Genomic DNA, 27,099 nt, shown 5'->3' with positions numbered 1-27,099 from the left:
CATAATGATGAATGGAAAGGTACTTCTGTAGGTGCTTTTTTGGCTGGATTCCAGCTGAATGCATTCAGTGTTGGCTCTGTTTGTCTGCACTGGCCTTTGAGCAGTATCATGTCTGAAGATTTTAAAAGGTGTTTTTTTTCTTACTTCACTTGACACAAGAAAATCAAGGTAAGTTATGGAAAATTAAGATGTTAGTGATATGTATGAAGACTTAAGCAATCAAATTGAAAAGTTGTGGCATCTATAATAATTTTGCTTCAGAAAAAAAACCTTATTTGGGTTAGGATTCAAGTCTTTTTAGTCATGTTGTTCTTCATCCCTTCTCAAACAGCAATTTGTTACCTAAGGAGACATCCTTCAGAGAGCCGTGTTTTCTTTTGCTGTAGAAAGGGCATCTTCCCAGACCATTTGTTCCAACTTCGGCCTTCATTTGTCTAACTCAAGGATAGAGAGATTGTCTCCTTGGAAATCGTTATTCTTTATCCATTTATCATCATGCAAATACTTTCCAGAATAAAACAAAATGGACAATTTAAATGCAGTCTGCTTAAATAGGACATTGTGTTTCTCTCCAAATGAACATTACATTGCATAACATGAGCAATAAAACTGTAATTTCTAACTAATTCCTAAATGTCATCTATCCTTTTTTAAAACTAATGATAAATTTAATTTCTCAAGGCCAACTTAGACAAAACTTGAGGAAAAAAAACCTCTATGGACTGTAAGATCTGAATTTTATTAAAATCAATTATTTGATATACTAAAATACATTAAAATTATTAGGCAGATGGCAAAACACCTGAGTTTTACTCAGAGAAACAGACTATTTTGCCTGCTTCTGAAACTACTTAAAGGATCCAAAATTCAAGAGAGGAACTTAACCTTTAACAATATTAATTTTAGGTATCTTGCTCATTTACCTTTTGACTCAGTTTTCTGTCTTCCTCCCATCCCTAGATTCCTCCCCAGCACGCTAATGCTCAAGAACAGGGGCCTCCCTGGTTTTGCAATGCCAGCATGAATGAGCTAATTTGTGACATCACATGGTAATGTCTGCCTGGGGCTGGAATACATCAGTGTCACTGGGACTCTTGTGATACAGTTTTGCTTATAATCAGTTAATTCTCTAAAAGACTAGCAAATACTATAAAGTAGGATGTGCAGACCTGAATTACAACTCCAACATGCTTGGCATGTGAGTTTTGCCCTTTATATCAGTTTAACTATAACCAATTCTTATTATAGTAAGAACATGCAGGTTTTGTTCTAATATCTCGTATCTGTGCTAAAGTCCTCCAGCTTTTAATGAATATGCTCAGGTACTTGAAGTTCTGTGGTGATAATAGAGAGTGCATCTTTTCCACTCAAGTACCCTTTTCCCTGTGACAAGATGTGAAAAAATCCTCTTGACCTATACAAAGAAAATTGGGCCACTAAATGTTAAATGGAAGTATATTGAAAGTTCATGAGGAAATAAGCATTCTTCAGTTGTCAGAAATTACTACTTTGAAATTTCTAAGAAGTTTAAATTTTATGAGATGGTTAAAAATAAGATAAATGATTGGCATAAGCATTTATTACCTTTTCCTATTTCAGCCTTCTCCCTAAGCCCATGCAAATTTAGTATGGCACTGGTTTTTTTGTACAAGTCATAAAAGAATACAGACATTATGTAAATAGTTTCAGTGGAGAAATGAAGTGGAAAAACTCATTTTTCCATAAAAAGAATAAGTGGTATTACTTATCATTCCATGGGGCTTAAAACTACTGAGGCTTAGAAATGTCTGATAATTTCCCTAGGATTTTAGGTAAAATAAGGAGCAAAGAATTTTAGCCAGTCCCTTCCTGGACACAGCATCCCACCCCTAAGAAAGAGAAAGCAGATGGGAAATGTTGGCTCCAACACCTGATACCTGTAATACTCATGAAGATAAAGACAACAGTCCACTTCAGCAGAACTTCCCTAGGTTTTCACCAGAGTAATTGGAATGGAAATGAATAGAATAGAATAGAATAGAATAGAACTGAAGAATAGAATAGACCTGCAGTGCTCATCCGGTTCAACAGTCTGACCACTCCAGGGCTGACAAAAAATTAAAGCATGTTGTTAAGTGCATTGTCCAAATGCCTCCTAAACATTCTCAGGGTTGGGGCATCCACCGTCTCTTTAGGAATCCTGCTCCAGTGTTTGACCTCCCACTCTTGGTAAAGAAATGCTTCCTAATGTTCAATAGGAACCTACCCAGGTGCAGCTTTGAGCAATTCCCATGCTTCCTGTCGCTGGATACCAGGGAGAAGAGCTCAGAACTTCTCTCTCCCTACCCCCTCCTCCGGAAGCTCTAATTGAGAACAAAGACCTGATTCCAGCACTATTTTATGTGTGCTAAATGCTGAATTTTTAAATAAGTTTTTGTGCAAATTTTTACTGATTTGAAATAAGGTTTCTGTTTCAATTTAGGAATTTAAGACCTCTTCAGGAATTTAAGGCCTCTTTTCTTTTTTGCCTTCAGAATGTCAACATTCACAGGAATTATCAATAAACAATGAAGAATTTACAAACATTTAGATTGTTTCAAGGTCTGGGAGAGCCCTTGTAAGTAGTCTGGGGTGATTTTCATTGACAATATTGGATTTTGGACTAAGTCTGAGTGGAAACACTGGTGGAATTTATTACTGACAGTACAATTATTGAAAAACACAGGTGTGAATGAGCAGCTGGTACCACATGATAGAACTCTTCTATTTCCATCAAACTGCAGGAAAGTTAAAGAATCTTAGCTAGGATGCAAAGCTGGCTTGAGGTGCTGGCAGAGGTACCAGCACCAGTTATAACATCATTGCCTCATGGCCACCTCTGACTTCAGTTCAAAGAGGTTTCTGTCAGCTGGAGTTTTCTATTCTGTGGATATGTGGAAAATTGTCCCTTTTATACAAATTTGTTGTGGTAACCCTGACACTTAGTTGGATTTCTATGCAATACTGGAAGGCAAACGTGTATGTAAAAAATGTAGTCTGAAAGATGTCTTCATGCAGAAGGTAGTTCCATCAGTTTTAACATAATCTAGGATTGCAGTTACTATGATTCAATAATTTAGTCTCTACTCATTTTACTCGTTGTACTGATATTTTCTTAACATTTCTCAATTAGTATTTCAGACACTCAGTAGGAAAATTCATTCCACACAGGTAAAAAAAATTTCATACAGCAGAGTGATTATTTTTATTATGTTCTCACTTCTAAGGTGCAATTATGTTTCATATTATTTTCCATGTACAACTAATTTCAAAACCAAGTACTTACAATTATTCCATAAACCAGTGTTACAGTTACATCAATCAAAAAATCAGACATAAACAAAGCTAAGGAAAACTGGATGGAGCATGGATGGGGGTAAGGTAAAAAAAGATGGAAGGCAATAAAATTGGAGCACGAGCCATTTCTGCCATTTTAACTTGCGGTGAAGATTTGCTAAGATAACTAAAAGCCCTGCCTGAAATCACTTCCATCTTGAATTACACAAGTAAAATCAATTCTTCAGCTGAAAATTAAGGAAAATAATAACATAAGAAAAGTCATCTGACTTTTCACTGGTAACATCCTAAAAAGCACTTGTATTTTCTTATTCCTTTTCAATATTTATTCTTTCTCACACAAACATAATGGTTTGTTGTCACAGGACTGATTTTTTAGTGACAGAGCTAAGGACCAACGTGGCCAGCTGCTGTTAGAGAGGAAGAAGTGCCCATTTTTAATTTAAAATCAAAGGAACTTGCAAAACAGTTAATATATAATAAAAATTAATGTCAGAAAGACCTGCTCCACTAACCTTGCAGAGTGTCTTTAATTACACTGAACATTTTCATATGCTCCATTCACAGGACAGGGAATTTGGGTATAAGTTCTCCTGACCTACATTTGCACTTGGTTTGTTTATCAGAAAGGAGTCAAGGAGGTGGGACTCATAATAAGGAAACATTGTCAGGATATGAATTACTAAATAAAACATAAGATGTTCAACTTCTCAAAAGGGATTGAGAATTTTCTGAGTTATCCAAGAAATTAGGCAATAGTAATAGAAATCATACCAGCACTTGTAAGACACCCTAGAGAATTTAGACCGTCCAGTGGTTAAAAAAAGGATTTAGCAACACAAAAAATATATAGGGGAAGGTTCATGTTTGTACTAGTTTCTCTTGTTTATCTATCACCCAAAGATTCTTAACCTCTTAGAAGGAATAAAAATAGAGCTGATAAAACACAACATAACTTGAATAATTATGCATCACAGTTGTGACCTAGCAGGAAAAGAAAATAATGTTCTAGGTGTTTTTGAGTCTCCTGGGAGTACTCATGGTGTCATATCAACAAATCACTTTTAGTAATCCAGCACTATTTTACACCTACATGGAAATTATACTTACATAAATTAGATTTGAATGTGAAGATTCCAGATTCCTTCATCGCACCTTGGCAATGTAAAAGGGTTTAAGGCTGGTTTAACTGTGCTGTACCTCCTTGTCAAAACCCCCAAGTAATGCCAGTGATAGGTGAAATACCTCCAGTGCAAATGTCAGACCTTTCACTGGGAAGATGCCCCCTCTGTCTCACTCCCTGAGGAGTTAAATGCCTCCTCAGAGCAGTAGGAATTTAACATACCCAATATTTTACAGGATCAGACTTTACTTAGGGTGAATTCTAGCAGGTTCACATCAATTTTGCAGACAATTCAATAATGCAGGATTCAGTGATGCCCAAAGATAATCAAGTATGAGAAAATTAAAATACTCAGAGCTAACTTCCGATTCTATTCCTTGGGGATGGTGTCTAATATACGTTAAATCCAATCAGTGCCTTTTAGCTTTCTTCCCTGTCACAGGGTTTCAGTTTACTAATTATAAATGTTCAGCTGCAATTCCTTTACATCACTTTCTCACAGGGTAGAACTCAGCACCCCCTGGGATTTGGAAAAGGTTACACCACCATTTGTCAAGGTCACAGCAAGTAAGGTTTTTCATTAACTTTAGATTGGCAAAGAATAAGAAATACTGTAATTGCTGCATTTAAACCATTCATTGCACCAATTCTCTTTCTACTTCACAGCCAGCCAATTAGGGACTTTATTTAAAATGTATGAATTGCACAACTGTCATTAAAGCTAGGACTCTGAAGAGCTTATTTGCCTTCTTTGATGGAAGTATTACAGAAGTGCAATCATTTTTCAGGACAATGACCCAATCATTCAACATTTGGTAAATAAAAATGGCTCTCAATAGATTTGACCATAGGTGGAGCCTCCATTAAAATGAGTGCTTTGAAGGTCCAATTCTGCAAGGCACTTACAGGCCATCGTGCCACACTGACCATTGTGCCAACGCTTCCTCAAACTGAGGAAGTTTGACCTGGAAAATTCCCCAGAACCTTATAATTTTGTGGAAGAAAAAACAGCAAAACCACAATCAAATGCTCTTCATTTGTGAAGACTGCACAAAATCATCTCCACACAAGGAGATGCCACACAAGGCATGTTGCTGGGTAGTGCAGCAAAACTTACTCACTTTCAATCAAGCCAGAGCCAGACCAGTGAGGAGACCACTGGGCTTTCCCAAAGATGGTTTCAGCAGTCTCCAGCATCTTGTATGCTTTCTTGAATAAATGTCCTTCTCACAACAAACAGCTACACTTCACATGTTCTATCTTTTGGACATTTATTGAAAATTAGAGGCATTGTTTTAGATGAATTTATTTCATTCCTTCCCTTTTTGTGAGCCTTGTCTCAAAAACTGCAAAGTGTTAGTCTGGGTGGCCTGACACTGCATCCTGTAGCATCTTTTTCATGGTTTTGCTTAATCAGTAAGAGTACAAGAAGTTTTTCTTCCTGAGGATTGTGGGACTTTGCACTGGAGACACAATTTTCTGTTCTGATTTTGCCAAGAGAGATTTGTTTTTTCATTTGATAATATGCTGGTCCTCAAGATTTCCTTGTGATACACAAAATCATCCATCATTTTATTTCCTCATTGAAATTAATTTTGTTTATGGCTTTGTTTTCTTTTAGAGAACAAAAAAATCCTTGTCCTACTTGTACTGTTAGCCATATATTAATCACACCACATGCACAACTTTTGCTCTCATAACATAGTAAATGTGTTTTTCCTGATTCCCAAAACCAAGTGTGTAAATGAGAAGCTTTCTTACTACCTCATCTCTCTCCTTTTCTCTGGTCATTAGGGCTACAAGATGAGATATTCAAAATACAAATGACAGCATGGGAAAGATTACCTATTTCTTTCTCCCTCCACCTGTTTCAGAGGAATTTTATCTTCCAATGTAAGCATGTAGACAGTACAGATACTCAAAATCTTCTGTGAACAAAAGAAATTGTCACAAATGCGTCAACTGAAAATTTTTTATTTTAATTCACTATTGTGCCTCTTCAGTTATTGGATGTAGAATAAGGTTCATTTCCATGACATTCTGGCCTTTTTGGATTAGCATCTGATACTGCAAACAAAGGAGCTATGTTAATGAGATTTCTGATTTTCCAGGTCTATGTTCACCAGTCCATATCCAAACTCCACTCTGAGTAAAAGTTCAGATGCACCAGAAGATACCACTCTCTGCATTACCCCTTCTGTCACTTCTCAGGGATTTAAACTGGATTGTCAGAGGGCAAAGGGACCTGTGCAAGCTTCAGGTTGGTCCCTGACCAGAATGAGCAGGTACAAAGATTGCAGCAGTGTGCTAGTATCTCCCTCCAGTCAGCTTCAGCACAGCTGAGACTATCCAGTTGCAGCCAGCAACAGACTGGCATGAACGGTGGGGAAGTTGGGCCCAAACAACCTGATAAACTTCTGTCATTAAATGGCTGGCTTGGTAAATGAGGGGAGAGCAGCAGACATTGTCTATCAGGATTTCAGATTTTACTGAAAACAAGCCAGTAAAGACTATAGTCCAGATAATGAACACTGCCTACTGTAAGATCCTGATAGAGAAGCTGATAAAGAGGTTGGTGACCTGTGGCACAAAGTCTGGTTGGAGGTCAGTAACTAGCACTGCACTAGTCTTACTGGTTCCAGTCCTGTTTAACATCTTCAAGATGACAGGATGAGATGACCTTCAAAGGTCCTTTCCAATTTTAACCATTCTGTGAGCAGCATGGGATCCAAGTGGGACCCAGGATCCAGCAGGAAGGGGAATCCTACTTTTAGGGATTTAAAGGACTGCTTTAAAGGACATGGGACTAAATTACCAATTTAGAACTTTAATGTGAGTAGAAATCCATGACACTCTTCATTCCTACTGTGTGGTCTGTCAAGAACTGCATTTGCTCCTCAGAAGGCATGCTCAAGAAAAATATAAAATCTCTTAGACTAAAAATCAAAATTCAGAATCATTAAATATGAAAAAATTGCCTGAATTTTTTTTCATGTCATGGCTTTAGGCTGTGATAGAAGGACGTTCTCAAGGTTTGGAACATTTGACCTAACAAGACTGATATAGGAAGTCTTTTTCTGACAAGCTTCAGCACACCTAACAAATTCACCCCTCATTGTCCCCTGTCTGCACTATTATACAATTAAACTGATAACCATTATTATAATTGTCAGATACTGTGAAACAAATGATCCCTAAATCACTTCATGGAATGCATAGCATGAAAATTAAGACAATTTTAATAACTCTTGCCTATCAGAGGCTTGGTGACTAAAACTTTGCTAAAAGAAGGTGGAAGTACAGAATAGTTGTCCTAGGTGTGACCTTGGGGAAGACTGTCTCCCACCAAGACCCTGACAACCCTGTCATAAGCAAGAGAAGACTGAATCACAGAGGCAGCAGTACTGAGAAAAGATGATGTGATACCTCCCAGGAGGGAGGCTGTGAGGAGGCAAGAGAAGCCAAAGGTGGTCATGGATGGAAAGCTCAGCTCTGTCCTGAGGCAGACTGGTTTCATGCCCCCAGTTCTTAAGAGAACAGAAAGGAAAATGAGTGTTTGCAAGGAAGGGAGGATATTTTACCCATTGCCCAAGATTAGGCTAATTGTGAATGCTGCTGACCATAAGGACAGGGCTGCCAGGGACATCTGCTTCTAAAGGGCAAAGAAATGTGTCTCAGAGACTATGTTCCTCCTCAGCACAGGAATTCCTATTTTTGATGACTGCTTTTGACCATGAAATCTCACCCGTACTACTCAAATCACAACCCATTTTGAGGGGCTTTTAGAAACATCACTTGTCTCATTTTGCTTTTCCTAAGCATAGTTACTCACTTGATTAGTCTATTCTTGTAAGAGCAACAGTGGCAAAGTAAAACATATATACATGCAACTTTTCTTCCAGGATGTGACTGACTTCAGCAGAATCAGGGTCAGATTGAAGGGGATTGCTAACGACACACCATGTGTAGCCTCTCTGCGGAACGTTGTTTAAATTAAACTAACTAAAATAACTTTTCCCTTTCTCAAACAGGAATCAACTGGATTTACAAATAGTATTTTAGTCATGAAAAGTAAGCTAGAAAAATAGGGCAACCTTAATAGTTAATCTTAAAGGCAGAATAGAATAATTTCACTTGGAAGAAACCTACAGGGATTTCCTAGGCCACTTCAAGGCTGACAAAAACTTAAAGCATGTTGCTAAGTGCATTGTCCAAATGCCTCTTAGACCTTGAGAGTCTAGGGGCATCCACCACCTTTCTAGGATTCTTCCAGCATTTGACCATCTTCTCAGTAAAGAAATACTTCCTAATGTCCATGTAGTACCTACTCTGGTGCAAGTTTAAACCACTCCCACGTCTTCTGCCACTGAGTCCCAGGAGGAGAGCTCAGCACTTCCCTCTCCACTTCTCCTCCTGTAGTGGGCATAGAGCGGCGATAGGGGATACACATCATAAAGTCACCCCAAGACACCTCCTCAGGAAACTGAACAACGAGGTCACCCCTCAGCCTTCTTTTCTCCAAATTAGACCAGCTCAAAGTCACAGGACATTCCTTCCAGCCAATTCCACCAGCTTTGTTGCCCTCATCTGGATGCATTCAAAGGCCTTCTTCAACTGCAGGGCCCAGAACTGCACACAGTACTTGAGGTGACACCACACCAACACTGAATAGAGTGGGACAATCCCCTCTTTTCCCAGACTGGTGATGCACCCCAGGGTAGGGTTTGGCCTCTCAGCTGCCAGGGCTTGTTTCTGACTCACACTGAGCTGCTGCCCACCAGCACCCCCAGACCTCTCTGTGCAGGGCTGCTCTCCAGCCGCTTCTCTCGTGGTTTATGCTTGTGCCCTAGGAGCAGAATCCAGCACTTGGACTTGCTAAAGTTCATTCCGTTAATCATTGCCCAAGGCAGAGCTGTAAGAATTGCATGGTAATGCCCTGTGCTCACTGACAAATTTGGATGCCTCGGCCCTGCAATCCCAAAGGCCAGTTTGGGACTGCCACTACCTGCAGCATAGTAAGGCCCATTTCTCCTTGTTTTGGTCCTATGAGCCTTTTTCTTGGTACACCCTGCTCTGCTAGCTGCTGGGCTGACTCTTCCTGTGAGTTTAGTGCTTGGCAAGCATGCTTATGTCACTGAGGGCTTGTTCAGGGCTTGCATAAAGAAGACTCTGAAACAGCTTCACCTTTTTCAAAGATGACAGATGACTCTTGGTTTTAGTTGCAGGCTGTATTTTTTGGACCCAGGTGCTAGTGGTTGTCATCACCTACGGTAGATTCATTTAAGCAAAAGTAGCTGATGCGAATTTCCTTGTACTATTGCAATAAGAAACTTTTCTACACTTCTTTTATGCTTCCTTTAACAGAAATGTCTCTCAGGTAACAAAGCTGAACGTGCTTTATGTCTAGCAGGATTCCCTTTCATTTGTTCCCCATTCTCTTACAATTTTTTTGTGGGCTGCCCAGCTACCCATGAACAGAGTGGAAATGTTTCACTCTTGCTTTAAGCCTAGGCAAATACATAAAGATCTGAAAAGCAGTAACAAAAGTGAGCAGCCCTGTAAGGAATTAAGACTTAAGCCAGTTCTAAATAATACCATTTTCTTAAGACTTCTGAATGACACAGGTTCCCTCTGTTTTTCAGCTAACAGAGACACTGTGGGTCAATGCTGTGAGCCAAATAGTACTGCTTTAGCTGACAAAAGGTATCTATCCGTTGCACCTGCAAAAGAAATGAGCACAAAGAAGCAACTCGTTTGCCCTTTGGTCAAATAAAAGTACTCAATAGAAGCTTTTAGTTTCTACCTTCTACATTTTAAAAATAAACTTTACAAAGGAAAGAGACTAAGTTGTGGAATCTTAGTGAGGTGTATTTCGGCTCTAAGCTACTTTGTTGTGAATGATGAGTAACCATTCACACTACTTGAGTAAATGGCATCGTTTACATCAGAATCAGGTCTCAGTTATTTCAATACACTCCCAGTAATATCCCTGAAGTTCAAATAAGTCCAGTGAACTGAATAATATTCTGTTCAACTTCTATAAGAATGCATTATACTACTTCTGCTTGCTATCAAGACCTGAAGGAAACAAGTACTTGACTTTAGAGGTTGTTGTTACAAAAAATTGCATAATGAATTTCTGAGTTTTCCAGGTGGAACACCTGATTTCCTCTACTGTGTATTTTAAAGTTTTTGCCAAATATGAATGGCTCTGGGTGTAGCTAACAAATTCTTATGTTACCAAAAAGTATTATTGCCTTGCATTATGAAATATTTCTATGGAAGTTTTCTAACCACCCCTATGAGGAAGTATTAAGTGAGAAACGAAATATCTAATTAGTTAAGAGGATTTTAGTTTTGAGGGGTGCCTCTGCTGACTTTCTCTTTGGCAATGGTTAAATTTTTTAGAATTAAAAATATATATTTACACATTATATCTATTATACATGATATATATATATATATACAACAAAAAATACCTTTAATTTTGCAAGATACATTCACTTCTCATGCTAAATACACCAAAAATATACCTCTGAGTTTGCTTGCACACACTGTTTATTGCTCAGGTAGAGAAGGGAGAGACAACAGTATGGATGACAGTGTTCTTTAAATCCATATGCATTACTCTTATCTACTGCTAGGTTATTAGTATCACTAAAAATTTTTAAATAACCTGTTTTTCCTTATGAATATATAGCATTTCATTAATTCTACTACAGCATACTCAGGTGAGTATTCTTAAATACTCCTAAGGCAGGTTCTTTTACATGATGTTGCAAATTTTTAGGATGTAAACATTTGGCTACCACTTCCCCATAGGCTCATTTTGAAAGATTTTTCATGTGGGAAGCTTAAAAGATGTTTTATGCTTGCTGGGATTCTGTGCAACCTTGAAACCAAGATTTATAAGGGTATGTGATATGGAAAGGTGTTTATGATGTCAACACACCGAAACACTCATAAAAATGCCTTCTGCTTTTATTTTTTCTGTGAGGAACAAAAGCAAAAAATTGTACTTAGAGTACCTCTTTCCTTCCTTTATAAGGGAACAAATAAAGAAAAGACTCAAATGCTTCAGTCTGAGCAGGAAGAGCAATTACTCCTAAAAACACAGCTCATACTTATCTCACCAATGACAGTACCATTTCTTCTAACCTATATGTAATTTATGATCATTGCTACTTGTGCCCAGGAGCAGTATGCTATTTAAAAAGATAGTGTGTGATTCCATGACAACTGGCAGGTGCCTTATAAAGCTTTTCTTTGTTCAAAATGTGCAGGTGAGTTATTATACTTTAAAATAGGAGAAACGGAGCTATGCTGGATTTTACTGAGTGCATGAGCAACCTGCAAATTAAAGTCAAATATTATTTTTATACTTGCCTATAGGATTCACAAAGACCAATTGCAACAGCTGCAATGGAAAGTCAAATAAAATACACTGCCCCACATGCTGCTGTATAAATATAACAAGCTCAAATTTTTAGCCAAACTGCTTTCTTCTTTTAGATGTTGCTGACTACAGCAGAATCATGAGTCCGTGTACTGTCCTTTTCCCTTTGCTAACAAGTCAGGGAAACTTTCTTTGAAAAGTAAAAGAAAACTATCTTGCAGGCACTTTTCTCTCCTTTTCCATTTAGCTAGCTCACTTGTTTTAAATGGTCTCATTTGATAAATAGTGAAAAATCGCTTGATGTTATTAGAGATTTGAATGTTCATGGTATCTAATTTTCCTATCAGCATGAAGAACTCAGACCCTGTCTTGTGTTTGTCTGACTTCTGAGACGACTGGTACAAATTGATGTCCCTGTTGCCTTTACCCTCTCAGGAACACAAAAAACAGTGACAATATCTTAAATTAGCATCTATTTCAGGTTCTGAAGCACAAAATCTGTTTCCACTTGACCAACTGAAAATGTAGCCCACACCAAGACTGGATTCTACATATGCAGAAAGCCTAATTTCTATTGATATAAAAAAAAAAGTTGTGATCTTTTGCAACCTGAAGCATCAGATCTGAATATAGCATCATCGTTCTTGGCTGTAAGAATTTAAAGCTTGATCTACTGCTCCCTGAAGCCAGTGGAAAGACTCTTATATTTTTTTGGCTTACTTAGGATCACACCAGGGGCTCACAGTCCAATTCTGCAAGCCAAAACAAAGTATAGCACTCCAGTAGCTCCTTTTGCTCTCTGTGAAAGTTGGTCACACTTGGAAAGTAAGAGAGATGACAAATTGGCCAGACGATAAAAATGAAAAAAAAAAAAAAAAAAAAAGAAACAGCTTCTTTTAATCTCTCAGTTTAAATTTTGCAGCACAAAAGAAAGTATATTTTTATAACTGAAATGTTGATGTGTTTTTATAAAGACTTCACGTATCTGAAGTTGAACAGACACCATGATTTTAAGCAAGCAGTTCAAAAGTTTCTCAGAAAAAATCAGAAGGATGGAAGAGCTTGATCTGTTCAGTTTATTGATAAGGGCTGTCATAAATGGGAGAGCAGTTTCTTAACTCCTGCTCGTGCCAGATAAGAATAGTCTCATCACCTGCTAGCAACAGCCTGAATTTCATAAGCTGTACTAGCACTGATTCTGTGTTTGTTCACTCCACAAGGATGCCACTACCTTTGAAAATACGGGTTGGCACTGGGAACATTTCTGTAATTGTGTTTCAAATCTTTCTGTTAGTGCCTTGCCTACATCCTGCTGAGAAAGGTTCAGTCACCTAGTATGAAATAGCAAAGTCTTTACTGGATACCAGTGTCTCTGTGCAGGAAACCACACAGGTTAATTGTGGGCAGAGACCCCTCTGCTTTGAATGAGAAATGCTTAACAGCTCCTCTTACATGATTAGAGAAAGCCATCAGAGGTCAGGGCTCCAGCTGGTCTGTCATGAGACATGCAGGGATGTTTTGCCTGTAACAGCAAGAAGCATTAGACTTAACTCATTGAGAAGGGAGGGCCTCAGCTTCCATAGCACTTCGTAAGCACTGTGGTTCTTTCCTTGTTCTTTAGGGAAAACTTACATGATCCTATTCTACCTCTGCTTGTCTGCCTTGCCTCCCAAATAACTTATCTCCCCCAAACCCAGTAGCCAAACTGGTGGAAGTTTCCTGGTTCCTAATGCACTCTTCTTCTTACTAGTGCCATGCAAAAAAAAAAAAGGCACCCGAGGCAGTCTGTTAAGGACCTGCACTGATGAAATTGGAGGTTTAACCTTTATTAGACATCAGAAGATCCACGTGGAGTGAACCATTATTAATATTGTCAAGAAGTGAAAAGCTTCATTCATAGATCTTGCCTGCTTAGACATCAAAGTCAACCAACCTCAAAAGAAATCTGTGGGGAACCAGGCATCCTTAGTTCTCATATTGATCATACTACTTGTTCTGAAAGTTTCATCCAAGCTCTGGCAGTGCTTGACCTTGCAGAGGGAACGTGATGCACAAGGAATGCAAAAGCCTGTGCTTGCTTTCTTGTTCTTAACAAGAAAGAATAATTGATATCAAATAATATATTTGGTAAATCATCTTGTTTGCTGCAATAACTTCCCTAAAAAATTACATTGGAGAAAACGATACTAAGTTTTTTAATATAAGTTGCAAAATCTTGGATTAATCATTTCTGTGTCTTGCAAAACATTCGGTGTCTTCTGTTCATATATCAGAATAAAAGCTTTTTAGCTTGGCACAAGGTATAAATTTGTTCATTATAGAAAACAAATACAATATGAGCATGAATCCAACCAAAATAAATTTTTTAATTCAAATGAATCTTCCAGGCAATTTCTAGGCAATATGTGCCCAGACATTATCACAGCCTAAAAAAAGACAGTGCCTAGATGATACCACCTTTCTCTTCAAGGTAAAATCTGTCTCAGAAGGTGTCTGTTACATAAAGAATTTATTTTGTTTGTGGCATTCCTATGGCTGTCAATGGGAAACTCTTGCAAAGGAAGGAAGAACAAATCATGTAATGGAATTATCCATTGTGGTTCTTTAACTATATCAAATATTTTTAAAACTTTATTCTTATACTTTCCTAAAGGTTGAGATAGGGTTTTCCATCAACTGTTTTTAGGGAGAGGAAGTATTTTCAAAGAACAAACACTAGCTGGACAAAGGACAAAAAGCAGTTCAGGGAAATACCGTGTGAAATGTGCACTTCTATTTTTTAAAATTCTACCCAAATGCAAAGCTGGGAACTACTGGTAGCATGGGAAAAATAAATATAAAATATATTGAAAATATTTTTTGTATTCAGAAGTTTTTTATACATGCTAAATTTTATAAATGATCCAGAGGGAATCTTTACGTTGTTTTAAAACACTGACTTTGACCAAGGGGATATTCCATACCATACACAGCCATGCTCAGCATATAAAGCTGGGGGAAGAAGAAGGAAGGAGGGACCCTTGGAATAGTGGGTGTTTCTGTCCCTGAGTCACTGTCAGGCGTGGTGGAGCCCCGCTGTCCTGGGGATGGCTGAACGCCTGCCTGCCCATGGGAAGGGGGGAATGAATTCCTTGGTTTGCTTTGCTTGTGTGTATGGCTCTTGTTTTCCCTATTAAACTGCCTTTATCTCAATGCCTGAGTGTTCTCCCTTTTACCCTTCCAGTTGTCTTGTCCCTCCCTCCAGGGCTGGGTAAGCAAATGGCTGTGTGGGCCTTGATTGCCAGCTGGGGTTAAACCTCAACACCCTTTTTTTTCAGTCTAATCTGGAATGCTTGAAGAAAAGATCAGGAGCTGTATGATAAAAGACAAACCAGTCGTGGGACCTTCTTCAGCAAATGCATGTAATTTTCTAAAAATTACAAAAGTGGGACGTGAAGAACCAAGGTGAGCCCTCCCAGCTCCCTCAGGCAGGGTGAAAAGGGCCACTGCAGCTTTCTCCAATCCCATGGGGCACCCGCACCCACGGGGAGCCACTGGAGACCCCGGCCCCAAGAAGCTGGAGCCACAGTAGAGCGTGGTGGGACACCCAAGTCCTGAGGAGACAGCTGCTCCAGCCAGGAGTCTTTTGACCAGCAGATTTGTGTTTAGATGCTGGTCAGGCAGTGACTCATTCTTTTCAGAGGACACTGACCTTTCTCACACAGAGCACTGGGCAAGTGCCTCCTGCTCCAGAACAGGAGCAGCACATTGTGCATTTGACTTTAAGTCACAAAAGATAGAGGTGGAAAATTTATAGAAGCACAGGGCTGTGACCTTATCCATTTGTGCTTTTATGAGGCACCTAACTTGGTATTTACAAGATAGTAATTATATTATTTTAATGTCAATGGCAAATGTTTACAAGAATGTAGTTGTTTGATTAAATATAAAGTGAGAGATTAAATAGCCCGTTTACTGTAACCAAGATGCCTAATTGAATAGCAAGAGAATATTCACTGGATATTATGGTTTAACAAATATGTGAGCATTATATATTAATACTTTAAAGTACACTATTTATGTTGTACCTCATTAGTTAAACCATCCCTCTGTTAATAGCACATTAAAAGTACTTACACTGTCAACAGTCCTGAGTCCTAATTTATATTACCTCAGTGGTGGTTTATTTTATCCTGTTTACAGATCCCCAGACATTTACTCAAAAACCCAACAAAATATAACATTCAGTTCTCAGCTGTCTAACTTTGTGGAAATAAAATGCAAAATCATTCATTTTATGGTCTTTTGAAGTTACAGTTCAAGATACAAAAGCTCACCTTGAATTTATCTGAAAATTTCCGATCAGAATAGACATGGAATTCCAGAATCTAATTGAAGTCTAATAAAAACACTTCTTTGGGATACACATTTTTCTAAAACAGGTTCTGCTTTACTAGTCGAGGTGCTGTAGTTAATGATATTTCTTCATTAAAAGCCCTTTTTAAAGATTATTTTTTCTTTGTTCCATATTATTACTGGAATGAAAAGGGGGAAATTCTTGTTGCTTTAATTTTCATATGGCATGCCTTGGCATGAATCAGGCAATTACTACATTAATATATTCAACAGGTCATGCTAATATCTTTGGAATAAATGAGAACCACAGATAGGATATGTCCCTACTTGCCTACATCATCACACTTTTAAGCAATAATTGACATCTCAAAAAAAAATCTTCTCTTTCTTAGTACCATGGATAATAGATGTTAATAAACCTTCAGAGTTTTTGGTTAAAGATGTCATGAAAAGAGAAGGTAGTAGTTACAAATGTGAAATATGAGGCATTTGAGTATTTCAATATTATCTTTTTCCTTCCCATTAACAAGAGGTGTTTTTATGAGTTAGGATTTCCTTTTCTGCCCTGTGACAGATTTCCAAGATGATGATTCTTGCACAGATTATTTTCGTATGAGGACATAATTTTGCAGAATATATTTTTCAGTGGAAGTAGAAAAACAGAGAAGCTGTTTCTTAGGCAGAGGTGGTTTCATACAGGTCTGTTTGTATGAGGCTTCTTGACCTTCTCTGACTGATGCTTTTTTGAAGAGCTACGACACTAGGCCTTTACATCTTCTCACGTCCACCATATTTTACTCCTGATGTTCACTTTGCAATCAGAAAATTCACTCCTGAAATTCAGTTACTGACCATGCTAAGTATTTATATCTGGCAAAGTGCTCAGACCATGTGCTGAAAATGGTACTATAGTTCTTTTGCTTTGGTAAATGTTCAGTATTAAAATCCCTAAACATGTTACTGAAAACATCGTCACTCTAAGGCATTTCTATCTTGTTTGCCTTTGAACAAATCCTACCTCTCTTGATCATTTCAGGTTTAGTAAGGTCTAATACCACCAGGAAAAATTTCACTTCGGACTTCTTTTTCACATTCCCTTTCATTCTTAGTACTACACTGAAGCAGTTTCCTCTAGTCTTGTCACTTGTGGTCTTAATTTCTTAGTATCAAGATTTCCTTCTGTTTTATCTTGTCTGCTTCAACAGCCAAGCTATGTAAATATTGCTGACATTCATGCTCATTTCAGTGCTGTTAAATTATCGGTTTAACACCCCCCCCTGCCACTAATGCTGTGCTTACCAAACACTGTATTTCACACAACAAAGTGTTGTTACCTCAACACCAGGTAATTGGCCTGATATTCCTCTTTTATCTCCATTCTTTGTGGGAACCAATCATCCGGTTAATTGCAATGTCAGTCTTGTCATGAATTTTCACTCTTCTTTCCCTGGAGGATGTACCTGTTGGACAGAGCAGTGCTGAGTTCTGTCTTATCTTCCACCAGGAAAAAAAAAAAAAAAACCACAAAAATAAACCCACAAAAAACAAACCCTGATAATTTAATCTATTCATGAGCAAATATACCCTGTCTGCTGAGTGACTAAGTTAATGATACAGTAGTTTTTGCACTGTTAAAAGTTTCCCAGTGTTTTAGGTCTCAATAACTTATGACATGAACTACTCATCAACCCCTCCTAAGAAAGTAATGAGAAAAGAGTGGGGCTGATCGAGCCTGAGATTTTTCTTCACAATCATGAAGACCATGCAATAAACCAGAAATCCGTGGGTGGGGGTGGGAGATTCCCACACTAATTTCATAAGCTGATCTTCATGACAGATGACAGCATCTGGATCCCATACTTATCAGCTATCAGAAGAAACTATGGGGTGGCCATGCGTCTCCTCCATTTCACAAAGGCAAGGTTTTTTCTTTCTCTGCCCTCTCCTATAATCTTGAGTTTATACTTGAAATTTGGCCTTAATATCTGTGTTTACCCAATGCCATGCTAAAAATAAAGCTTAATTGGGATAATTCATTTACTCAGTGCCCGCTCATTTTTCTTGTCTAAGAAATAAACCAGGCACTTACCAAGTCCAAGACTACCCAGCTGCTCAAAATTACTTCTTATCAGAGGAGGGCCTCCACATTAAGCAGTACAGCCATATGTTCAATGAGCATTAGTCCTTATTTGCCTGGTCAAGTCCAACAGGGTAAGCTCCAGAGGAGTCTGCTGCCCTAGGCAAACTGCCCAGCCCAACCAGTCTGTTGCTGAATGCCCAGTCAACCTTGCCAGCTTGTGGAAACAGTAGCTGAGCAATTGTGTTGCCCCTGGAAACTGGCTGCCCCAAGCAGCCCTCTGCTCTCTCCCAGAGGAGAGTGCTTGCTCCCAGATCAAATGTAATTTGGAAATATTGTGAAAGTCTCTGGGTGAAAAAAAAAGCGTGTCTTCTCAGGCTCATTAACTATTTTGCAAATGGGAAATACAACAAAAAAAGACCAGTAAGCAATCGCTGTATGACTTGTTTGTCCCACTAAGTGTTTCCAGATAAAATTATATACTACCAGTTTCTCAAAATGTCAGTGCAAATGCGCACCAACTAATTGTATGACAGGCTGAGGAAAGGACTAGTCCTACAAAACACTTCATGCTGGGAAACCAAAGGACCACAAAGAACAGTAATTTTTATCTAACCACAGAAATTTATGTGGGCTAATGAGCCTTGTATCAAAAAACCAAAACAAATCAACAGCCACAACAACTGTGAGAATTAACTTTTATGTGACGTTATAGAGAGACTTTCTGCACAGTCCACAGCATTTTTAATTAGTTTTTGTTTTCCTTTTGTTATATTAACTGGTTTCATCATCCTGATGTTGCCATTTAAATTACATTTCTTATTCATTTAAAGTACTTTCAGTGCTACAATTGTCAGTAGTTAGTGCTACTTACCAGACTTCTGTGTCCAACGTAATTAGATGCTGTTGTCCTACAAATTATTTTTAGATATGTTTCAAGCTCTCCAATTATGCTCAGTGCACTGCATTGCAAAAAAACCTATTGCTTTAGTGTCTAGGGTATTGTCCATGGATCAAATCCACACCATGGATAAAAAGGTGTTTAACTGCAGATTCAAGAAAGTGACTGCACAGTAAACTCTTCTAAGCTGAAACAGAGAAAACAAACTTTTTAAAAAAAGTTTGCTGTTATGGTTTAGCAAGATAAAGAATTCGAGCAAACGTGTGGTAACTATCTAACTGACAGGCTAAACAATTCTGGCCATTTTCTAATGTGTATCTTGTTCCAGATATTTTCAAGAGAAACATCAAATGAGACCACTGCTCCATAAAGCTTATAAAGGTGGTGTCACCTCTCTCTGCCTGTCCTTTATTTGTATTGGAAAGGAGCAATATCATTTTAATATCAAACTGCTGAAAACTTGGTTGTGGATTTCCCATCACTGGAAGAGTTCAAGGTCAGGTTGCGCAGACACTCAGCAACCTGTTCTAGTTAAAGATGTCCCTGCCCATTTGGACAGGGGGGTTGAACTAGATGATCACAGAAAGGTAGAATGGCTTGGGTTGGAAGAGACCTTAAAGATCATTTGGTTCCAATGCCCCTGCCATGGGCAGGGACACCTTCCACTAAAACAGATTGCTCATGGCCCTATCCAATGTGGCCTTGAAAACTTCTAGGGATGGGACAGCAACAGCTTCTCTGGGTGACCTGTTCCAGTGCCTCACCACCATGACAGTAAAGGATTTCTTGCTAATATCTAATCTAAACCTGCCTTTTTTCCATTTGCAGCCATTCCCCTTTGTCCTGTCACTACAAGCTCTCTCTGTAAATAATCTCTCTCTCTCTGTCTTTCTTGTGGGCTCCCTTCAGGTACTGGAAGGATTCAACCCCAAACCCATTCTATGTTTGTATCAAATTCAAGTCTCACCATTGTTTCTCCATTTATTAAAATTTTGCCCATGAATCAGTCAGTATCTCTAGTCTCATCTTCCCATATATCTCCCAAACTTCTTTGACTATTCTACTAGTGAACGGTTACATTTTTATCCCATCTCTTATGCTGGTTGTCATGACTAGACAATAAAAAAATTTCAGATACTTCAGATGTCCTCAGTTAGCGACAAAGTAGTTGATACCAGCTATTTTAACTCCTTTTACTCTCTCTGGGTGAGATTCATCTCATTTATGTGTCTAAAGAGAAGCTGTCTGGAATTAATTATCTTTTTTATAGCCAGCCAAAAGAAAGAGGCGCTTTCAGGGTAACCTTTATCTGACCTACTTGAAAGGTCATTTTATGGAAGAAGTGTCCCATGCCTTAGAAGTATCTATTTCTTGCTCAGATAAATCCTACCTTCTGCATCTAATCAAGTTCTTACTGCCATCAGTGACCTTGTTTTCCTAATGTTTCTAACATTTATCTCTAAAGTAACAAGACTAGAAGTCCTGGAAAAGATTGTTCAAATTTGTTCAAAGTAAACCTATGCAAAAGATCTTCAAAACTAGACCTGGGTCTATCAGGTTGAGCTTTCCATTCTGTGAAGTTTTGAACATTTTATCTCTACTAAATAGAACAAAAAGTTGAAATGTTGACATTTTACCTGACTCTATTATATTAAAAGAACAATAAAGCTCAGCTACAAAAAAGTTGGTCTTAATATATCTGAAAAATTATTTTTCATTTTCTCTCTACTAAAAAAAACCCCTTCAAATCTTCAGGAAAGTACTATATAGAATTTGGAAATGTATTGAAATTTTTATTTTAAAAGTTGAAAGGGCATCTTTCAACCATGTCAGTGTGACATCAGAAGGCTTCAAAGCCCACTCCTCTCTCCTACTGAGTTTTGCTTTTGAGAGATAATTATTTTCTGACCTCAGAGTCTCACCTGAAAATTCCTGAGGTATTGCAGTTAAAGCAAATTTAAATTACAAAAAAAATCTTAACATAGATCAAGGTAGGAAAGGCCCACATTTCATATTAGTACTAACATACCTGTATTTATTTTATACTCACTTTCGCTTACTGTAATAAAACTGAGCAACTCAGGTTGGTTAGCAGTTATCACAGATGTTTCCAGATTGAGGTGCTATGAGCTTGGCTCAAAGCCAAAACTCACTTCAAAGGCATGCTGGAGTAAAGCCATCTGTCTTTCTAAGGCCAACACCTGTTCCAGGCAGCTTTCTAAACTTCACAGGATTGCCTAAATAAACGTGTCCCTCAGAGGCACCTAATGGCACAGGAGCACTGTGCAGGACGAACAGTGCCTGGTGGTGTCCTGGTGGCTGGACACCCACAGACATCACACATCTTGGAAGTGTCATGGTGTGTTTGGGAAAAACCTATGTAGTAGATAACATGATCATGTTGCTGCAGTATTCAGCAGTGTTGGGACCTAATCTGATTTTATTCTTCACTGTCTAAAATGAGTTTAGAAATATAAAATTAATTACTTTCCATTTCAGTTTGGCAAGAGTTAAATTTTTAATAATTTCAACAGGACTAACCTTACCATCTGTATCTTCCTCAACTTTTATTCTGGAGAAATAGCTGGCCCTGTGCACAGACCCTGATAAATCTAATTCATACTGGACTACAAATTATTGAACTGAGGGAATAGAGGGCCAAACTCTTCTGTTATTCTAGAATGTACAGCTCTGAAACTACTATGCAAAGTCTTCTCTAACAGAAAATTGGGTCATCTGCTACCCACCATATCAGTGGTTTTTTCACTGTGTTTTAACACCAGAGTATGTCTTCAGTGGTTCAAAAACACCCATATGGCCAATTTTGGTAAATGCTTTTTTCAATCTGTGTTATAACTTTTCATTGTTGAATTAATTTCCTGATCCCACCAACCACAGAGTGGCCTTGAGTTTCTGGAAATGTCTTTCTTGCAGTGCCACTATTTCAAACTAAAAATTCCTTCCTGAATCAAAGCATCTTTAGCCTGAAAGTTTCTCATGTTTTTTCTTGGCTCAAATAACAGGTTTGGAAATATTAGTCAATTCCATTTGACCACTTGAGATAGAAAAGAAAAAAAAACAGAAAAAAAACCAAACCAAACCAAAAAAACCCACACCTCTTTCATGTTTTAAGAACTTTCTTTCAGATGCTATACTTATACTTGGGTAATTGAAAGCTAGCATCTGCACATGCACAACTCTTTTTAACTGCGGACTTAATCTTGTTACATTTGATTACAGCTCTTTATTAAAAGGAAGAATAAAAGTATAAGTGCCAAAATTCTAAAGGCTTTGGTGTACATATGCAACAACAGTCTGAAAAATAATGTTTGTTAATTGGACCCAGGTGTTCTGTGTTCTTTATGCTGCAGTAGAAGCAACTATTGCCTTCTTGTATTGATACTGTCATTCAAGAGTAAACAACTCTATCGTTTCTGCAGTCAGACAATGTTCACCTGAGAACTCCTTGCTGACATTTAGATCAAGGCAAAGCCATAATTGCTGGTAAAAGCTGAGAGCTGCCTGCAGGATACTCTGTCATGATAAGTTGGTGGAGTTCCTCCCCAGCCCAGGGATTTGGCAGCTCAGCACAGGGCTGAAAGCTGTGGGTGCACTCAGGGTAACTGCTGTATGCACCTCTAACTGCTCCATTTGCAATAGTCTTCTGGTCAGGGTCACTACAATGGGGCAAGACAAAGCCTTGTTTTGTTACTTACCTGCAGTTTCCTCAGATGTTTCTGTATTTCAAAGGGCAGAGAAACAACAGAAGAAATTCACACTCTTTTAAGATAATCCGTAACACTGGTGGGATGAGTCACACTAAGGAGATATCTCCTGCGAACAGGACTGAGACAACCAGCTTCTATTAAACACCCAGTGTCTAGACAGAGAGAGATAGGCATGATGAATGTCATGTCACGTGTTGAACACTTGAATCAAAATTAGAGTAAAGCTATGGAGAAACCTGTATAAATTTTGATTTAATGGTGGTGTGGCAGTGCTGCAACAAGAGTATTTGCTCTTCCCTAAACCCTACAGGTTTTAAGTGACTGTCAAACACTACCCATTTCATACTAACTGCGACTTCATACATCCTTACAGTTGTTTAAACAGGTCTCTGTGTGTTAAAACACAGAAAAGATAGGCTAAAAAGAAAGAACCAGCACGATCTCTGGTATAAGAGCAGAGAAAAAAGAGGACAAAGCGCCCAGCACAACTTGGAGGTACTTTGTCCCTAACACAGGTGACACCACAGGTGGGAAATTTAGCTCTTCTATACTGCAAAAGAAATAGTTCACGCATCCAGGCATACTGGCTAGAAAGTTATAGCTCATCAATCTTCATCCATTTAGAGATGATTTAGATATTTTCTTATTTCATTTTCCTACTTTTTTTTTTAAATTGAAGAGGCTGCAGAAGAGGCAGGGATTGTGACAAAGAGAAATCTGTATTCTAAGTTTACAGTCAAGCCATATTCATGCATACTCCATATGTATGTACACACAAAAATCCCCAAACCCTTTGCCAATATGGGCTAATCCTATTAAACATCCAAAGGCTTTCCAGACTTTTTGATAAACTGAATGTAAGTATCTCCTTCTTTTAAAGGAATGGCTTCTAATTAGCACTATTAAAGAGAAGAAAGCACTGGAAACATTAAAATATCCTTACTTAAATTATTTCACCATTTTTCAAGATTTGTGAAAGACTTTTCAGTGGACATTTATTGCTTTAGAAAAAAAACCCCACTAGTCAAATACATATTTTTAAAAGCAAATATATGTTTAAGAAAAATATATAATTGGTCTTATTAATAGGGACATTTGTCAGTTATTAGCAACAATAAAGCACACTACAAATTAAAAAGAAAATCTTATGTTAGGTGTTTTCTTGAATTATTGCAATTCCCTGGAAAACTCATGTCTACAGAAGGACTTCAGTTGTAAATAACTTTATTATAAAAAGACAGGAAATAAAAATATATAAATAATGAAGCATTTGATATTTTTATTTTCATAGTTTGATCAATCGTTTGTACTACAGGAATAAGAATGTTTAATTTCTTCACACTATACATTTATTCCAAACTAACTTCTGAATTTGTTGGTGAAGTGGTAAAGATCCTGCTATTTTAGCGTGCTTGGATCACATTGCAGTGGAAGTGAGATCACATGTTTAAGAAACTCAATCTTCTCCAGGATTGAGATTCACTTGCAAAAAACTAGAGGACATTGCTTTCAAATAAATCATAAGAAGAGAAAGAAGAGAAAGATCTTCTAAAGGATGTCATAAAACAGGCTTTGACTGCTGATAAACAGAGCTGAAGAAAAGTGAAAACTAGGACAAAAGATAAAATGTGTAAGGGGTTCACAGGAATACTGATGCAAAACAGTATATTGAGAAGTCACTAATATTGGAAGGAAACAGCGTATGATGACAAAAACCATTAGAAAACCCCTTAGGCATACAAAACATTTTCTGAAAAAGGAAACTAAATTTGCAAGTTATTGATGTTAAGGCTTAAAACAATGCAGGAACAATCTCTGATTTTATATATGAAACCCACTGCTAAGGGTTATTTACAATCTCTAACAAAGTATATGCTACTTTTGTAACTTTTTACAAAGAAAATTCTATACATTGTTCCTCTAAGAAATGAGAAGTAAATTCTAGAAATAGCAAACTTGCTAAGGCAGTTGTGAAACTTGGAAAGGAGTAACATAAAAGAAGCTCTCCTGAGTAAGACTAAGTATTCCTCTAGCCCAGTTTCTTGTCTCTGGCAATGACTAATGGTGAATGCCTAGGAAAGAGCAAAAAAGAGGACAAGCAAATAGTCATACCTTTTCTGTATATTTTTCTCACATCCAGAAATAATGGATTAGAGATTTCCTGAGCCAAAGGTTTGACATATTTTATGGCTGTTTTTATTTAATAGTCCTGTGTAACTTTTTCTTCTGTGCATTCGTCTCACCCTTTTTCTTTACTCAGTGTAAGCCTCTGCAAGTTATGTTCCACTCTTTCTTGCACCAGAGGAGTTTCACAGCTTTACCATTGCTGTGTGAACAAACACTTCTCTCCAGCAATAATCACCTTCTGATTTCATTTTGCTTTTCTTCAAAAGCGCAGCAAATATTTTTCTCTGTTAATCTCATCTTTGCCACTTATGATTTGAAAGAACCTAATTGTATTTTAACTTGGCCAAACTTCTTCCAAGTGGCAGAATCTTTGTCTGTGTTGTTTCCTCCATAGAAGCTTCTCTGTAACTTTGATCATCCTTTTTTCCTCCTCTATGCTTTCACTAACAGTAATTATTAACTTGAATCAAAGATGTTTTCCCTGCTGCTGAGCAATGGGCTAACCAAGGAAACCTCAAGGGAGGATTTGATACAAAGCCTGTCAAAACTCCAGAAACCTGATTGTTTTCCAAGTGCATTTTAAGGTTTTCTAAGTAAAACTTATTCCATTAATGGGTTTAATGGTATTATACTAGGGAAAAACCATTATTATGAAAACCTACTGGTTTGGACCACTCAAGCTACTGGGAAAGGCCTGAGACACTACTTGAAAAAGTCCTTTAATTCGTCTCTCTGTTCAAAGACAAGGTGACCTAATTTGGGATAGGAGATTGTAGTATGATCAATCTTGTATACCAAGCCATCTCATCTGGTCTTACTGTTGTTGGATTGCAAAAGAAAAGGTTCATGTAAACCAATTGGTTAGTCTCTCTAACCTGATTTAAATCACAATCTCAGAATGCAGGAAGCATGACTGAATCACAATAATTGAGGATCAGAAAAGATGAGATTGCATTGAATGATTATTAGAAACTTGCAGAATGAGAGATCAAACAGAAATAATATTTTGTTTAAAAAATGAAGAAGCAATAAAAAAATGGGGGTTTTATCAAGGACATTTTTTGTATTTACATTCTCTCCACAATTATTCCAGATGAAGCAAAGGATGCCATTGGGCTGCTTAAAGTAAGACTGACATTGACTGAATAGAGAAGAGGATTTAAATACTATCTGACATCATCAAATCAACCACTTTAAAGCAACAGTGAATTGAAAGTACTTTAATCCATCTCTTAAATTTCCAAGAAGAGAAAGGTTATGTAAAACTTGTAATATGAATTTTATTTTTTGAAAATGGATTCTTCAAATGTATCAACACATTATTAGACAAAAGTTATCTTTTCAATGTCAGCAAGAAATAGAGATAAGAGATATTATTCCAAGTGGTTTACCTCAAGTTATAATCCCAGTATTTAAAAATGAGAGCAGGCCATTGAATAGCATGGATTTCTGAGCAGTTCCAGGAGGAATACTGGGAACAAAACAATGAATTCTGTTGTAGTAGAGAGGAGCCATTTTGTATTGTTAGACATTCATTTCTTTTCCCTATCCTTGTCTGAGTTTCTGAGGTCCATTTCTGTAGTCAAACTTCTCTCAGCACAGCCAAAATAAGGAAAAGAGAACCATCTCCTTGCCCTTGACTGATGCAGGACACCCAGGCATTGCACTTCAGTCTCACCCTGTGTGATCAGGCATCTACTCACAAGCTAATATTTTTGTTTGTCTTGTCTTACACATTGGACTCTCAAGACAGCAAATAAGCTGCACAGAAATTAACCTCAGTTCCTTCTTAATTTTGCAGTTACTGTAGCTGTACCCGGTAGAACTGAGTTTGTACCTGGCCACAACACATTCTCCTGGGGTGACAAAGGCCCAGCAGTGTTTCCTAGGGCCGTGGGGAAATTCTGGCCTTTCAATTTACATCTGCTTCTTTTCAGTGTGTCACTGTCACCCAGCTTGGGGCTTGGGGTTTGCCTGTGCCAAGTCTGTACCTGGCTGCTCTTGGTGGCCTGCCCCACACCAAGGTCATCATTTCACCCTGCCTCCTTGGTCCTTTAGCAACCTCTTTTGTGTAACACCAAAGCAACCAGTTCAGCA

The sequence above is a fragment of the Corvus brachyrhynchos genome, unplaced genomic scaffold, assembly GCF_000691975.1.
Source record: "Corvus brachyrhynchos isolate BGI_N302 unplaced genomic scaffold, ASM69197v1 scaffold363, whole genome shotgun sequence".
Lineage (NCBI taxonomy): Eukaryota > Metazoa > Chordata > Aves > Passeriformes > Corvidae > Corvus > Corvus brachyrhynchos.
This window is presented reverse-complemented; position numbering follows the sequence as displayed.